The following is an 18,590-nucleotide window of genomic DNA, read 5'->3' as shown; positions in this document are numbered from 1 at the left end:
AATAATAAACCTTTAATTCATGCTTTTGATAAGTACTCTTCAATGCCAGATACTGCTTTGAATATTGGAGATATGTCAGTGGGCAAAAACAACAGCAACAACAACAACAAAACCAAAAAAAAAAAAAACCAAACAAAACCAAAACCAAAAAGCACATCTACCTTTGTGGGCCTTACACCCTTGTGGGAAACCGCTGGCAATAAAGCCAGAAAAAAAAAAAGTAAATTGAACAGAGGGTTGGAAATGATAAGTGCCAGAAAGAGTGAGTAGAGGGTTGCAATTTTATTTTTTATTTTATTTTTTATAATTTTTTAAATGTTATATCCGAGAGAGAGAGAGAGAGAGAGAGAGAGAGAGCGAGGGAGCATGAGTGGGGGAGGGGCAGAGAGCTAGGGAGACACAGAATCCGTAGCAGGCTCCAGGCTCTGAGCTGTCAGCACAGAGCCTGACGTGAGGCTTGAACTCACAAGCCGTGAGATCATGACCTGAGCCGGAGTTGGTCGCTTAATCCACTGAGCCACCCAGAGGCCCCGAGGGTTCCAATTTTACATAGGAGTATCAGCTGTAAGAGTACCATTTGAGCAAACCTTGAAGGGAATGAGAAAAGCAAGAGGAGGTAGAGACAGGCCCAATTCTTTTGGCCAGTGGATGATAAATGTCAGTCTCTTCTATGTATTTTCTATTCTTCTGCATTTAAGAAAGAGCAGGGGAGGAAAATGTTCTCCTAACTTGTAAGATGATTGATGATCTGCTGCTTTTGCAGGAGAGAACATCACTCTATAATCATATATATAATTCTTTCTGGGGAGCCGTATCTTCAGCCAGGAGTGAACTCAGAACTTATTCTTCAGTTGCATCTGAATGCGTAGAAATGACATTCATATTTTAAATACAGTCACATCTAGAAATTAAATATGTGGCGATAACCTTCTTGTGTGCTTACTATGTAAAAAAACTTTTTTTTCTTTCCTAAGCTTGGGAGGAGGTATTATTTTCCTTACGTTACAGATAAGGAAACTCAGGGTCTGAGATGACGAATCAAGCCCCAAGGTTAGAGAGCTGCGTTAGCGATTCAGGCAGGAATTACGCTTACTTCTTTCAGAACTCTCTCAGAAGCTAACGTTATGATTTCTTTTAGTAAGCCACCACCACAGTTTGTTCTCAACGCCTGATGTTAGATGCCTGTAATCTCTAATTTCATTACAAGTTTACTTTTAAAATGGACTGCACTATTTTCTTAGTACAGACATCATGCAGTACGGATAAACATAAAAAGTTGCCCCCCACACACAGCAGAATAATCATTTCATGGCAGCTCAATACTTAAACCAAATAAAACTTGAAGGTCCTAAAATAGTCTTTACAGTAATACTTTTTGCCAGTCTCTTCTATCTATAACCGCTGTTGTGTTCCACATAATAGTTGTTTCCGTTGATTTTTCTTATGAGTTAAGGATTGCTCTGTGTATTCCCAGCATATAATTGCATTTCATTATAATATTATTTTAGAGATGAGAAAAAGAGTTCTAGAGAGGTTAAACAGGACCTGTGTCCCTAAGTTCCATGGTGAATGGTGTGTCCTAATCTCTTGTCAGAGCTCTAGAAATGTCTATGTAAAAAGACTCTTTAAGGCAATTGGTGCAGGGAAGTTAATAGCCCATCAGAATGTGGAAAGTGTAAGAGGTGGGTAAGGAGTGACTCTCTTGGATTCTGAGAGCCAGGAATCAGTGCAGAAATCCAATCCCGCTTCTAGAAAGAGGGCTTGAGAACCAACTACATTGCATGTCAGTACAAAGCTACCATTTCTGGTAGCCCCAGAAAAGGACCTGGCTCGTCCAGGTAACATAACTGTATAAATCTATTCTTGCTGGGAGGTGAGGGACAAAACCTCACTCTCTCAGGGTCTGAAATGAGTGTCACTGGTCATCATAAGCAACTAGCAAATGGAGATGAAAAAGAAGCAAAAAAAAAAAAAATCAAACAGCACTGTGTGTAGCTCTAAGTACAATAAGCTATCGATATCAGAGACCCTGAGTCATCAAGAATACATTTAGGGGAACAGAGATGTGTGCAGCATATGATGAAAGCTTTTCATTTAAAATTGTTAAACCGAAAGTCTAGGTACTTGATCTGGCAAGTTTTATGAGCCCTACTGGAGAATGCACTTTATGTGAAATTCTCATTTCCTGACAGCCCTGGATAGATCAGGCCTAGCTGTGATAATGTTCGTCTCTGTGCATTATAATGAAGCTGCCATGGTAACTCTAGAAGTCACTTTAAAAATGTGCAATTTTAAAAGTTCATTTCTTAGAAAAAGATTAGCGCAGCTGTAACACTCATAATAATCTAATGAGATTTGAAAAGAACACTCGGGCAAAAAATAGATAGAGACTGCTCAGATTTCACAATTGCACAGTCCTTCTGTGAATGACGTGGTCCACCCATGACTTCCCTACTCGATGAAACAAGGGGGATATTAGGTCAGAAGCTTAATTAAATTTTGATGTGTATAGCCCAGCAGTAGAACTCATTCAGCTCTTACTTAGCTCAGGATGCTTGCTAAGTAAATCACAGAAGCACTTGCATAGAAAATTTTATGTACTTGTCATTTTCATAAAATAAGGAGCTAGGTATAATAAATGTTCCTAGCAATAGTTATTTAGGAAAGGTTGACTGTACCCTTTATGACTGGTCACAGAAATTCAGACTGGGAAGGAAGCAGATGTGACGCATGGGAATTGGGTACATTTCCAAAATAAAACCCTCCACCCTCAGCCCCACTCAGCCCGTAAATTTTTTTTGAGGAAAAAGACATAAATCAGTGTACAAAGCTTCTGTACCTTGCTATGGAAAACAGTTATCTTTTTTTCTAAGGGAAATTGTAACTTTTAAAAGTTAATTATTTTTTGGAGACTAAATCGTGTATAACTGATACGGAGATAGGGCATGTTCAAGGAGCTGCTGTTATCTCTGGGACCTCATGAGCATCAGAAACATGCATTCCTGAGGGCGTGAGGTGATGCATTTTTGAAGCGGCATATTTAATTCGAACATCTTTCTCTCTGTTTTTCTTGAAGTCTTATACTTTAGGATCAGGGCCTTGGCTATAAATTCAAATGAGCCAAATTTAATAAATCTTTATTAGTAGAAGGCTATTTTAGCCATCTGCTAATAACAGAAGAACCTTAATCTGTAAGTAGCATTCCTGAGCATTGCCGAGAACACTCTTCTACCAAGTTTAGGTAGTTTTTAACCTCACGATTGCCTTTTAAAGAAACTAAGGTACATGGACCAGGAGTCATAGAATTCCATTTCCTCGCTTAGCCTCACCTTCCAGAACACCCAATAGTGATTTGGTCATTGATTTCACCTACTTAGTTGATGAAAAGGACGATGAAAGCCTTTGATGGATTCCTCTCCAACCCCCCACCCCCACCCCTGTCACAATTCCTGCCACAGCCCGTTGAATTGGATGTTTGACATTGTGTGGATAGACCAATAGAAATATTTTAAGTCAACTGTTTTGACTTCATGTCAAATCAGCCTTGCCATCAAAACATTATTTTGGCCCTCTCAACAATTTCTAGATACGCTGCTGGTAGTGGAATCAGATAGAGGTGGACAAGTTTCTTTGAAACTGATTATGTTACATACAGTGGAAAAGAAGTGGAAAATCAAATTAGGCCAGTCATCCCATTTAATAGACTTAACAGACATGTTTGGTTGTCAGAGCACCAAGAAACGCTTGCTCAGCCTACTGCCCTGAGAACAGTGGCAGGCCTCATTCTACTTCATACGTTTGATTTGCACCTTTTGTAAGCACCATGCCTAGTTTCTTGGGGTGCTCGATGACTCCCATAACGTGAAAATGTAGTGGCTGCTAAGTTCTACTTAGCAGGTGGGAACAAGAACCAGTGAATTCAGAGTCACTGCTACTTCTGTGCCTGATTTTATGCATAAGCTGATAATGGGGAGAGTAACTCCACCCCAAGCTTCTATGAAGAGTAGCGACTGCCTTGTTCTAGATTGTGTTTTAAGCATTGGACCCGAGGGTGAAAGAGACAGAATGCCTACCCTGAGAGAGCTTGCATGACAGTGAACACATTGCTGTCCCAGTGGGAAGACTGGACCCTCTTTCCACTCAGACGTTCACATTCATCCATCCCCAGGCACCTGACTTTCCCCTTCCATGTGAAGGCTTCCCAAATCTTACATTCATCCACTTTCAACCAAACCAACCCTCATTAATGTTATCAGATCTTATAACTTATTTTATCCACTGAAAAAAAATAGACATGCAGAATCATGGATTTCTTCAAATTTATCTTAGACTAACCTCGCTCAGTTCCTTTGTTTCGATACTATCCTTATTCCTTTGCAAGGCTACCACTCATTTTTAATATTTCCTCCGTCACACTTATGCTCCAAAGTCTTTGTGATCCATGGACAAAGCTGGGTGTTTCATATCCCAGGGTCTCTGAACTTTGCCATTCAGCCTAGAACATTCTTCCACATTTGTCCTGCAGAGGCGCTATTACTCAACTATTATAACCCGTCTTCTGTTCCCTCTTACACTCTATTCCCTCTCTTTTTTCTTGTATCGTTGATTTCTCTTTCTCCATGGAGTTTATATCCTTAGCCTTCAAATATGTGTAAGTTCTCCTAAAAAAAAGCGAAAGACCTAAATCACTTTTCTTGAATGTTGCTCATCCATCAAATTATTACAGTCTTCTCTCTTTATCTTTGAAAGATGTATGCTCACCAACCATAGTTTCTTTAAAAATATATTACTTGGATCTTTTAAAATTATAAAATGAATATAGAAAATTTGGGGAAACATTTTTAAGAGTTTTAAGAAGAGAAATAAACATCATCCATAATCCCATTATCTAGAGGAAAATACTGGGATTATGGACAGTAGTAAACTGTTGACTTAAGTGAACAGCTTCCAGAGTTAGACTCAAGGCTTGAATCCTGGCTGTGTCATACATCAGGTGTGTGCCTAGGGTCAGGTAACCTTGGATCTCAGTGCCTTTGTTTCTTCTCATGCAAAATGTGTAACAGCAGCCCCTCAAGGAATTGCTGTTTAATTAAATAGGTTAATGTAAGTGCACATAAAACATTTATAATAATTGGAACTAGAAAAAAAAAAGGGATGGATCTGTTAGTACTTTTTTATAGTTGATGTGTGTATTTCTGGTCTTTTCATTGCACATATATTTCAGTAGATTTTTATTTGGGATCTGTACCAATTGTTTAACAACTTGATTTCCCATGTAACTGTGTTGTGTGTCTCTACCTCCTAAGTCTCGATTTCCTCTTCATCTTACTGCAGCAGGACACCAGTGCCACATTGTAGCACCGATGCAACAAACCAGCTGCTTTGTCCCAGGTAAAGGATGGTCTCTGTTAACATGCAGTGAGATCATCCCCAGCTCTCCTCCTTGTTGAAGCTTTTAATACCCCTGACCTTCCCTTACTGAAACTCCTTTCTTAACTTCACTAACTATTCTCTTATTGTTCCTTTGTGCTTGTCTTAGTTTCCTATGAGATGTATTGCTTTCTGCTGTTAAGTGCTAAACATTGTCATTTCTTCTCCAGAGCACCAAAGGTAGATTTCCTACTCTGTGCCCTACCTTTTCCCTTGTATATACTACACACCCTTCAAACTTGAGATTTCCAAAACCAACCCTATTTTCTTCAAAAAAAAAAAATCTTTATTCCATTGTGCATCCAATCACAGTGGATGGCATCATCGCCTACTCAGCCATCTAAGTCATCCTAAAACATTTTCTTTTCCCTGAAGGATATTCTCACCCAAAGCACTTTACGTGGGGTACAGCTTTACTTTTCTACATCCTCCGCACCTCAGAGCCCATCTCTCAAATCTGTTCTTCTGCATATCCCCACCAGGGGTGCCCAAACCAGTTGGTTTCCCCAGCCAGGAATACTGGAGTTATCCTCAGTTCATAACTTCACTTCCTCTTCCACTTCAGCAATGCCCTCTGTCACCTTGACCTGCTTCCTATCTCTTTATCTCCTCTGCTTTGCTTTATTTCAAGTCTTCACCTGTGCTAATGCAACGGCCTCTTGCAGTAGGGTGAATAGTGTTTCATAAAAATGCGTGTCTACCTGGAACCTCAGAATACGCCTTTGTTTGGAAATAGAGTCTTTGAAAATGCACTTAAAGTAAGGATCCAGGTGAGGTCATACTAGATTAGGGTGGCAGTATCCTATAAGAAATAGAAATAGGGACAGAGAAAGATGAACGTGGACGCACGCCGGGAACGAGCCATGTGAAGATGAAGCAGATATCAGAGTGGTGCTGCTAGAAGCCAAGGAATACCAGGGACTACCGGAAGCTGGACGAAGCAAGGGGGATTCTCTTCTAAAGCCTTCAGAAGGAGCCTGGCCCTGTTCACACCATGATTAGTGATTCCATTTCTGTTACTTTAAGTCACAAAGTTCGTGGCAGTTTGTTACGGCAGCTTTGGATACTGATAGAGCTCCATACCAGTTTTCTCCATCAATCCATTCTCTGTGCTTCTGTCAAAACTCAGATCATATTCTGTCACTAATCAGCATCTTTCAGTAAAATGCAAACGAGCCTCTTCCCAACCTACCCTGACTTCCTTTTCTTATTCTCCCGCACACTTTATAATCCTGACCACCCCTGAGCCCTGAACAAAGATTCTGTCCCCGCCTAAGTGCTTTCTGAATCTTGCTTCTCGGCTTGGAATTGCCGTGCCAGTCTTGTCTTCCTCGTTCTGTTAGTTCCTCATGACTGCCCAGCCTGGGCATCACCTCCTCTGTATGGTTTTCTTGACTCTACTTTGTCATGTTCATATCTTGCTTTGCTTCTATTATATTTATCACACACTATAATTGTTTGTTTATGCCCTCTAATTTATCTTTATAGTCCAATATTTTTGTCAGGGAGCCAAACACATGGTAGATTTCCAATATATGTTTGTTGAGTAAAAGAATTCACTTTCTTATAAATTGTATATAATTAAATGTATATTTCAATTCAAAAAATGTTTTGGGTCTTTTCTCCCAATTTTCTCCCTCATCTTGCTTTGCTGTCTTGGTTCAGGAGTTCATCCATCTCTCCTAAATGGTTTTCCTGCCTCCGTTACTGTCTTTCAACTTTTTTTCTTCTTCTGCCATTAATAGAATCTTTCTGAAATCTATCTGTGCTCATGTCATTCCCCTAGCTGCAAACTTCAACAATTTCCCATTAGCTTCAGCGTAAACAGCAGACTTTATGCCATGACTTATGAAGTTCTTCCAGTTTCAGTTCATCATGAATTCTCTGTTCCAATTTCACTAAATTTCTTACAGATCCATAAGCTCCATTTATGTTTGTGTCTTCGTATCTTTGTTCTTCACCTTTTTCCTCCAGGTGGACTCCTCATCCTCCTCAGTGGGGTTGAAGTGTCCCTTGCTCTTTGAGATTCTTCTCGGCTCTGGGGTAGCCATGAAGAAGCACCTTACTGCTTCTCCTATCTTCCTGTGGAACTCTATCCCAACATCTTCGTTAAAACTCAGTAGAGTGTAACATAGTTGGTTGTATACATTACATGTCTGTCTCTCTATTCTTGATCCACCCAGCTTATAAGAAACTGGAAATTTGGACCTTCTTTGTAGTCCTGATAGGTAGCAAAAAGTTCTGATATGCTGAGTAAACGTTGCTTCAAAGTTGGCTAACTCTTTCTCAGTGAAGAAGTTTGCTAATTTGTTTTCGGTCATAACATACAAATATGCAAACAGATGCACGTATAGAGTCATATTAGTTAATTTTATGTGTCTACTTGGCCAGGCCATAATATCCAGATATTTGGTCAAACATTATTCTAGATGTCTTTGAGAAGGTATTTTTTTTTTATGTCAGATTAACATTTAGATCAATAGAGTTCAGTAAAGCAGATTATACTTTATAATGTGGATGGGCCTCATCTAATCAGTTGAAGATTTTAATAGGAAAAAGACTGACTTCCCTTGAGGAAGAAGGAATTTCTGCCAGTTTTTAGACTGCCACTCTTCTCTGTATTCTCAGCTTGCTGGCCTAATCTGAAGATTTTGGACTTTCCACAATCACCTGAGCCTATTCCTTAAAATAATTCTCTATGTACATCCTATTGGTTCTGTTTCTCTGTAGAACCCTGGCAAATACAACATCTAAAACATATCTCTATTCTCCTGAAACATTTCATTGATTCAATATTCACAAAAGGTTTCCAACACACAACAACACAAAACAAGTTATAAATCAAACCCATGGGCTTAGATTTAGGAATGTTTGTTTGTGTTTGTGGCATGGTCCAGTAGCCCTGGAGTTTGAATTCTGGTTCTAGTAGCCAAGTGACCAGGGTCAAGTTATTTAGGCTTTTGGTTTTCTGACTTCTACTTACCTTGTGTGATGGCTGTTGTGAGGATTGGTGACTTACCATGAAAATATATAAAGTGCTTAAAACAGTGCCTGGCAAATAGTAGATACTCAGTGTATCTTGGATGTCATGTTTATGAAGACTCCCTCTGTTTGCCTAATTGCTTCAGTTCACTGTCTTTCCCTTATCAATTTACTATGAAGAAAAAAGGGATTATGTTTGTCTGCGGCTTCTGTAGTCTGAAAGTTGATATATAATAACGAATTCATTACTATAAAATGCAATTATTAAATTTTTTGGTTAGCTTATGTTGCTTGATGTAGTGATATTATATGTATATTCCCAGGGTGACATATTTTTGGTTGCTTCTTGTTTAAACAACACTGTCTACTTTGATTCTAGGATATAAGAAATGTGGACTGTTCAAACAGACTAGTAAAAATGAAAGATGTTTTCATTTATTAAAGCTATAATCAAGACAGAGGCATTAACTAAGTAATTACTTAAGGGAATAAAAATGTTGTTTTTGAGTTTGCCAACAATTTTCTTTCCTGAAAATTGAAGGGTTGCTAGAGTTTTGTCTTTAGCTATAACATATGCAAATACGTATATAATTATGGCCAACTTTGGGTTTTCCTTACTTGCAAAAGAAAACAGTGGTTCAAAATAAGAATAAACCTTAAAAGTAAATTTTGTTCAGTTTAAATCATGCACCACATGATTTAGGGAGAATTAGTGGATTTATTTTGTGAATATGTGTGTATGTTTTAACCCTTAGTCTAAAACAAGACTAAAATTAATCTTTGTGTATCAGCACATTCCTGCTTATTATTTAAGAAGGCGTTTTAGAATCCTGTTAATCAGGTAGGGGAGTCAATCAGAAAGAGAGGAGTGTGTGTGTGTGTGTGTGTGTGTGTGTGTGCACGGGGGGGGGGGTGTTTCACACACGAATCCCATAAGACATTGCTTCTTCCTCATTACTTTCTGTTTTCCACTGATGGTATTGAATTCCTCTTGCCCTTTCTTGATAAAGCATCATGTCCCTAAGGCTTGTACTAATGTTGAAAGAAAATACTCATTTCTTTTCCCCTTTGAGCATGTGAGAGATTGATTATGGAGACACTCTCCATCTTCTCTCATACAGTTCTCTCTTTAGATCATTACTAATAATTTGGCAATCAAATGCACTTGAAAGATATAGATAAAACAATCTTTATTCTTTTTATCAGTGGCAAAAGAATTTCTGATTTACAAGTGGATCAAGAAACATCCACACACTTCACTGAGATATATTAATAACTCTCCAAAAGACCTATAAGTATAAATGATACACGGAGCATAAAGCAGTATAAACTAAAAGGCCTATATTCCTGAAGTCATTTAAGTCATTATCTGCCTTCCAATCAGGCTTCATTAAATCAAAACAGATTGATGAGTGTTTATCTCTTTCTTGTAAATTTCCAGGAAGGAAGATGCCTCATTTAAAGGGTAATCATTACCTATATATGTACATATATGCATGTATATTTAGATATAAAACATATGTTACTTATGAAAATTCAAGTTAAGCTTTAACTTGATTTGACCTTGCATTAAATATTTGCTTCTTTTTAACTTCTCATAGTCCAGTGTAATCAGATTTGTCTCTATTGTATAGAAAGGAAAAAAAAAATGAGCACAAGCTTGCCTACATTCCACAGGGAGTTAATCAAAAAATTTTTTTTAAATTAAAAAAAAAAGATTTTTGCTTTTTTTTTTTTCAACTTTTTTAATTTTTTTTATTTTTTTTTATTTTTGGGACAGAGAGAGACAGAGCATGAACGGGGAAGGGGCAGAGAGAGAGGGAGACACAGAATCGGAAACAGGCTCCAGGCTCTGAGCCATCAGCCCAGAGCCCGACGCGGGGCTCGAACCCACGGACCGCGAGATCGTGACCTGGCTGAAGTCGGACGCTTAACCGACTGCGCCACCCAGGCGCCCCAGATTTTTGCTTTTTTATTTAATGCTAGAATTCTTTTCATCAGTCCAGCTTATTTTCTTAAAATGTCTCAATCATCTCTTACAAAACTATCCTCAGTGGAGGGAAATCCTCAGGTGGCATAATTTTTCTCTCTTGCATCCTTATCTTTTCCACTAAAAATCTTCTTTAATGTTTTCATAAAAACTTCTTAGAATCCCATTGCATTGATCCAGTGTGGTAACCATGGGTTAACTTTGGTCCTCACTGTCCATATTTCTTATATAAAAATCAGTTTGGTTTGAAATCTTTGTGCTTGGGTATTTATTAGTCTTGCTGACTAATGTAGATGCATCTGGTGATTTTCACTGCTTGCAAAGGACTTGAGAAACAAACCCAGACACCCTTTGAAAGTCGGGCGCACTAGATCCCGCAGTGGTTGTTGATCTCTGAGGGTCAGTTGAGTCTGGCTGCTTTCCAGAGCCTGGAATGAGAAACGTTCCCTGAGACTGCCATCGAGCCCTTCTTGTAAATGACGCACATCTTATCTTTAATTGGACTCTTCCTCCTTCACGTGCCTGCCTTCTGTTCCCATCCTGGCCTCTCCCCAGCTTTTCTGTCTTTTCTTCTGACGTAATAGTAACACCAGGGGATCTGAAATGGCATCATTTTATCAAACCCATTTCCCTGTGTCTGATGAGCAGAAGCTTACTTTTTGTATTTCTTCATGCCCGATTTGCAGTCAGGCCTTCCCCGTAATTTCTCTCACACTCCAGTTTCTATTCAGTGCAGAAGACGTTTTACTTAATGTGTTCGACAGATGCTGCTTCCCAATGCCATCTTTTTTGAATACCGAAAAGTGCTCTATTGTGGAACCTAGCGTATATGCTTAAATATACAAACACAGCACTACTTCTTTTCTTTATTGACTTGCACTGAAATCTGTGCCTCTACTAAATAAAACACTTCACCGTCCCAGTATCAGGGTGCCCATGTGCTGAGACATTTGTGTCTCCTTAAAATGCATCAGATCTTCCCAGGTTTGCCTCCAACAATATTTTAACAGATAACTCACTGCCAAAACCCAATCAGACACTTTCCAAATCTTCTCGACAGCATTATTGATGACAGATGGTTAGCCTCCGCATTTCACCAAACTGTAGGACAGTATTAGAAATCACACTGCCTCTATACGGTTATGTACACAAACAGCATATGTAATCCCTGTTCAACTCTTGACCCCTGCAAGAACATCAACATCTAGAAGGGTTCCAGAATGCCAGAAGAGCTATAATCGCACACGGTTTGATGTGAAAAGTTTACTTACTGGTCCCCTCAGCTACAGGGGAGTTATTTGCTTTTCTTTTCATAGGAATCCTAAGTGTCATTCTGCTATATTTATAACGTCCATTCTCAGAGGTTCCCAAAGAAAGGCAACTAATTTTCCATGAGTGAAAATGCTCTGAAAATAGATTACTCAGAGCTTGAAAATGCAATTTCTCAGAAGTCTGTTATTTCTAGTTAGGAGTTTTTGGCCAGAAATAAAATGATATATTGTTTTTCCCAATAATTATTTATGTTTTATTTCCTAATTATTATTTGTTTGGTTCTTTGTGAAAGTTAATCCTTAATCTCTAAGTATCAAAAACACAATTAATATTATGGAAAATGTATTACTAGTATAGCTCCTTATGTAAAAAAATAAAATTTGTAGGGTAGTTATAAATTTGAATTAATCTCTTGGACATTAAAATATGCTATCATAATAAATAGCTTACCATGGATGCTTGGAATGGTTTTCATGTTTCTAACTTCCTAAGTACCCTTCTATATCCACATATTTCCTTCCTAGATTATAAACTCCCTGAAGGTGAGGATTATGTCTGTCTTGTTTACTTTTGTCTTCCTGGTAGTCAGCATAGAATCTGTTGCCTTAATAGGTACTCAATAAATGTGTGATGACTGTCTGGTTGAATAAATAGATGGATAAATGGAAAGATGGATTTATCTAATTTGGATGTTAGATAAATTGGAAAGATGGATTATTGTTAAATAATATTACAGTGTTTATCTTTTCTTCTTTCCTTTTTTATTTTAGAGATACAGATAGTGTGAGCGGGGAGAGAGGGGCAGAGTGAGGGAGAGAGAGAAGGAGAGAGAGAGAGGTGGGGGGAGGGGGGGAGAGAGAGAGAGAGAAAAAGAGAGATAGACAGACAGACATAGAGAATCTTAAGCAGGCTGCACACTCAGCACAGAGCCTAATGTGGGGCTCAATCCCACAATGCTGGGATCACAACCTAAACTGAAATCAAGAGTTGGTTGCTCAACTGACTGAGCCACCCAGGCACTCCTACACTATTTATTTTTTCTTAAAGAATGACATAGTGAGAGTTAATATACATTATGGTTAAAAGGCCAGCTTTCGCTCTGGTTATACTTACCAGCCTTATAAAAGTGGAAGGTTTTTAAAATGTACTGCCTCAATTTTATGATCTCTAAAATGGGAGTAGAAATACTTCCTACAACATAAGAATACAAAGAGGCAGTGTTGTGATATAGTGCTAAGCACATTGGCTCTAGGGATGGGTTTCCTATATTTGAATTCATGTGGTACACTTAATAGTTATAGACCTTGCTCAAGGTTTTTGTGAGAATTTGGTAAGTTGGCACTGTTTTTTTTTTCAACGTTTTTTTTTTTTTTTTGGTTTTGTTTTTATTTATTTTTGGGACAGAGAGAGACAGAGCATGAATGGGGGAGGGGCAGAGAGAGAGGGAGACACAGAATCGGAAACAGGCTCCAGGCTCTGAGCCATCAGCCCGGAGCCCGACGCGGGGCTCGAACTCAGGGACCGCGAGATCGTGACCTGGCTGAAGTCGGACGCTTAACCGACTGCACCACCCAGACGCCCCCCTGTTTTTTTTTTAACATATATTTTTTAAGTTTGTTGGTTTCTTTCTTTCTTTATTTATTTAAGGAGTATGAGAGAGCAGGGTAGGGGCAGAGAGAGAAGGAGGGAGAGAATTCCAAGCAGGCTCCATGCTGTCAACACAGAGCCCGACAGGCCCTCGATTTCACAAACCATGAGATCATGACCTGAGGCGAAATCAAGAATCTGGACACTCAACTGAATGAGCCACCCAGGCACCCCAATACTTGTAAATTTATAGCACCTAAGGTTTAGTAAGCACTCAAAACAAATGTTAGTTATTTTTGGTATGTAATATTATTTTTTCTTTCTTGAAACAAATAAGGTTTTTTTTTTCCTTTCTGATTAATGAAAAAGAAAAGAAAATCAGTAATTGTAATTTAAGAGCTATAAAATTTGAATTCATCAGTGAAGTTACACATGTGAAAAAAAGGGCTTTAGAGCTAGGAGTGGAGATGGAAACATAACCCATCAATATAGTAGAACTTTACAGAAAAAGGTTAATTTGTTTTCTCTATCCATCTATTTATTTCATTCATTCAACAATACACGTCGAACTCTGGCTTTGTGACGGGCACTATTCTAGGTGCAGTAAATGTAGACAGTAGTTAGCAAATAAACACATAATAGCCTTCAACAGTTCTTAGAATCATGTATGTTTTTAGTGTTGTTTGTGTTTGTGTGTATAGAAAAAAATGATAGGCTAAGTAAGTAAATATGTAATAAGTTAAATTCATGAAGTAATTTATGTTTAGAAGATAACTGAGAGAGAGATAAATTTGGCATTTGGCAGTGTGATTTTCCCAGAGTGGACAGGGGAGTCCTCACTTATATGACGGGCTTAGAATAAAGATGTAGCAGAGATGAGAGAGTGGAACGTGTTGGTGTCTTTGGAATGGACAACCAGAGTGAGAAGCTATTGGAAAGAGCCTGATGAGGAACACCAGGAGGTGTTCACCGCCGATATTGGAGTGAACACATCCAGTAACCTGAAGGAGGCCAGTCTTTTTGCAAGCAAGCTCGACAAGGAGGAAGGTAGTAGGAGATGAAGTCAGAGGGGAGGGTGGGAGTGGACTGGATTGTGTGGGGCCTCAGAGGCCAATGGAATGATTTTGCTTTCACTTGTAGATCTGAAGGTTTTTAGCAGGAGGATGAAATTATCTGATCAACATTTTAACAGGATTATTTTAATTACTTTATTGAGAATATGCAATAGAGAGGGCAAAGGTGGAAAAAGAGTACGGAGACTTTTGCGATAACCCAAGTAGGAGATGATGTGCTCTTGGACCAAGATGTTACACTGAAGACTGTGAAAAGTTGACAGATGTCAAACTTACTTTGAAGTTAATTAGATGTGAGGGAGAAAAGTACAGAGAGACACTTTTTGAAAAATCTGGAGCTACTAGAAAGATAGAGTTGCTCTGAACTATTTAGGAAGGCTGAGGGGGTAAATGAGATTAGGTGGCCTGTTTCAGACCAGTGGGGAATTTGAGTAGGCAGCCACATCAACATATCTCAAGTTCAGGGTAGAAGTGTGGATTGGCAATTCACAGTTGGAAGTCATCACTGTACTGAGAACTTGAAAATGCAACCGCAAAAATAGTTGAAGAAACTTTTTGAACAGAAGAAAAATAGAATTCAATCAGTAAAACACAATTATTAGCTACAAACTGGAAAAAAAATAATTTTCAGTTTATAACACAAAGGTTAAAACCCTAATATATAATTTCTTTAAATAGAAAAGAAAAATACTAATAATTCGCAACTCTACAAAAATAATGCAAATAGCCCCAAAACCTGAGTAAGATGCTTAAACTCATTTATAATGACAGAGTTCTAAGTGAAAATCACAGTGAGGTAATATATCAAGGACTCTGTCCATAATAAATGTTTTGGCAAGGCTTTGGGGAAAAAGGCACTTTCGTTTATTGCTTGGTGGGAAAGCAAAATGTCATTTTAACAGAATTTGGAAATACCCAGTAAAATACATCTTTATTCTTTTATTTAGCAATTATTTCTAGCAATCTACATGAAGATACCCTTGCAAAAATACGAAATGATGTACAGTACAATCTTGGTTTGTGAGCCTAATTCATGCCAGAAACATGCTTGTAAACCAAAGCACTTGTATATCAAAGCGAATTTCAAGAACCATTGGCTCAGTTGTGATCATGTGACATTCAGTGTCATATAATATTGCAAGATATTGCTCATTTATCAAGTTAAAATTTATTAGAAATGTTTGCTTGTCTTGTGGAATACTTGCAGAACAAGTTACTCATAATCCAAGGTTTTACTGTATATACAAGGGTATTAATATTGACAATATTTATTTTTTATCTTTTAAATATTTATTTATTTATTTTGAGAGAGAACAAGTGGGGGAGGGACAGAGAGAGAGAGAGAAAGAGAGGGGTGGGGGGGAAGAGAATCCCAGGCAGGCTCTGCACTGTCAGCACAGAGCTCAACATGGGAATTGACCTCGCAAACTATGAGATCATGGCTTGAGTGGAAACCAAGAGTTAAGATGCTAAACTGACTGAGCCATCTACATGCCCCTAATTTGGACAATATTTAAAATAACAAAATCTAGAAACCACCTGTGTGTCCATCTGTGGTAAACTGGCTTAAAATAAATTATATTTCTCCATAATACAGCGCTAGTCCTCTGTAAAATGTAATGAAGAAGACTCATAATGAGGTGACTCCAGAGTATTTGTTTAAGTGAACAAAAAAATGCAGAAAATTCTCCCAACCTATAAAGTGGGAAAGAGGAGAAAATAAAAAGGAACCAGGAGGGAAGTAAAGACTTCTCTAGTTATACATCACATTATGTTTTTATTTTGTAATTATTTAATATTTTATAAAATTAAAAATAAAGCACATTGAGATAAAAATAATTGCTAAATGTGGAATAAAGTTTAAATAAAATGATTCAAATTTTATATTGTGTGTAGAATAATCATGTAGAAAAAAGTTACTTCATGTTATTTAAAATGCGTTATTTTTACTGTGTAACTCTAATAAGAAATATTTTAAAAATAAACATCTATTTAAAAAAAATAATTGGGGGCGCCTGGGTGGCGCAGTGGGTTAAGCGTCCGACTTCAGCCAGGTCACGATCTCGCGGTCCGTGAGTTCGAGCCCCGCGTCGGGCTCTGGGCTGATGGCTCGGAGCCTGGAGCCTGTTTCCAATTCTGTGTCTCCCTCTCTCTCTGCCTCTCCCCCATTCATGCTCTGTCTCTCTCTGTCCCAAAAATAAATAAACATTGAAAAAAAAATTTTTTTAAAAAAATAAAAAAATAAAAAAAAATTGAATTCAGTAGACTTGTGTTTAGTAGTTCTATTATTATTTTGAATATATTGTTAGTTTTATAGAAACCAGTATTTTCAGTGAATGAAAAAAAACATATAAAATCAAATTAATTTCAAACCTGTAATTTGAAATGTAAACTACCGTATCACTATAAAATCATCACTAATTTTTATTTTTGTCAAATAATTTTTTAGCTTTTTTGTGTATTTTGTCCAATACTTTTTAAAACTTTTTTTAAAAGTTAATTGATTTACTCTGAGAAAAAGAGCATGAGCAGGGGAGGGGGAGAGAGAGAGAGAATCCCAAGCAGGCTATGCACCGTCAGCACAGAGCCCGACAGCAGGCGAGGCTTGATCCCACAAACTCTGAGACCTGAGTCCAAATCAAGAGTCAGATGCTCAACTGAGCTACCTGGGCGTCCCTAAATACTGTTTTCTGTAAAAGCATTTTATTAAAGGGGCACCTGGGTGGGTCAGTCAGTTGAGCTTCCAACTTCAGGTAAGGTCATGATCTCGCCGCTTATGTGTTCCAGCCCTGCGTCAGACTTTGTACTCACAGTTCAGAGCCTTGAGCCTGCTTCCGATTCTGTGTCTCCGTTTCTCTCTGCCCCTCCTCTGCTCTCTCTCTCTCTCTCTCTCTCTCTCTCTCAAAAATAGATAAATATAAAAAAAAATAAAATGATTTTATTAAAGAGATTAACCTTATGTCTGTGATAGAAATTGCAATTTTTTTCCATTTTATTTACCTTTTTCTTTGTACTGATATTTTTGTCATGCATATTTTCTTATTTTTATGTACTTAAATTTATTATTTTTTAAATTAAGATTTGTGTGTTTTTTATTCACCATTGAATAGGCTTTTCTTCCTCTAAAGTTATAAAGGAAATTATTCATGTTTTAATCCAGTACTCCTATGGTTTTACTTCTGATATTTTTATACCTTTGGAGAATATTTTGGTGTTTGATTAGAAGTATGGATCCAATTTTGTCTTTTTTTCCAGATCGGTGTGCAATTCCCTCGAAACCATGCACTTTTATCCTTCTATTTGAAAATGATAACTTTATCATATGCCAAATTTCCATACCTATTTGGATTTATTTCTGGACTCCATATTCTGTTCTATTGGTTTTTCTATTAGTGTATCTATTGTTTTATCATATAATCTTTGTAATATGCTTCAATATGTAGTAAGGTTATTATCAATAATTTCTCTATCATTTTCTCGTAGTTCTCCAAAATATTTTTATTTTTAAAATATTCCCTGATGCATTTTAGAATCCCCTTTCTTAGTTCCAAAACAACAATAAACAACCCCCCACCACAACTTCCCAAAAAAAAAAAAAAAGAACAGGCTTTCCTTTTTCTTGGTCAAGTATACTCTTTTTGTCTTTCAGAAGTTTTAAAATTTTCCTCACAGGGGCACCTGGGTGGCGCAGTCGGTTAAGCGTCCGACTTCAGCCAGGTCACGATCTCGCGGTCCGTGAGTTCGAGCCCCGCGTCAGGCTCTGGGCTGATGGCTCAGAGCCTGGAGCCTGTTTCCGATTCTGTGTCTCCCCCTCTCTCTGCCCCTCCCCCGTTCATGCTCTGTCTCTCTCTGTCCCAAAAATAAATAAAAACGTTGAGAAAAAAAAAAATTAAAAAAAAAAATTTTCCTCACAAAGGCTGTGAATATTTCTTATTAAGTATTTCTAACAGTTATTTATATTGCAGAACCACCCAAGCTTAGTGTTGTAAAACAACCATTTTGTTAGGCTCCTAGATTCCATGGGTCAGGAATTTGGAAAGGAAAGAATAGCAACAGCTCTCTCTGGCTTCTCTGTGACATCAGCTGAAAAGAGTTGAAGGCTGGGGGTGAATGGGTGACTGGGGGCAGGAAACATTTGGAGGCCTCTTCATTCACATGTCTAGCCATTGATACTGACTCCTCTCAGGACTCTAAGCTGGGGCTGTCACCTAGACACCTATATATGGCCTGTGTTGCCTGGGCTGCCTCACAGCGTG

This window comes from Prionailurus viverrinus, chromosome B4 (assembly GCF_022837055.1).
Source record: "Prionailurus viverrinus isolate Anna chromosome B4, UM_Priviv_1.0, whole genome shotgun sequence".
In the NCBI taxonomy this organism is placed as follows: Eukaryota; Metazoa; Chordata; class Mammalia; order Carnivora; family Felidae; genus Prionailurus; species Prionailurus viverrinus.
Note: the sequence above shows the minus strand (reverse complement) of the source record.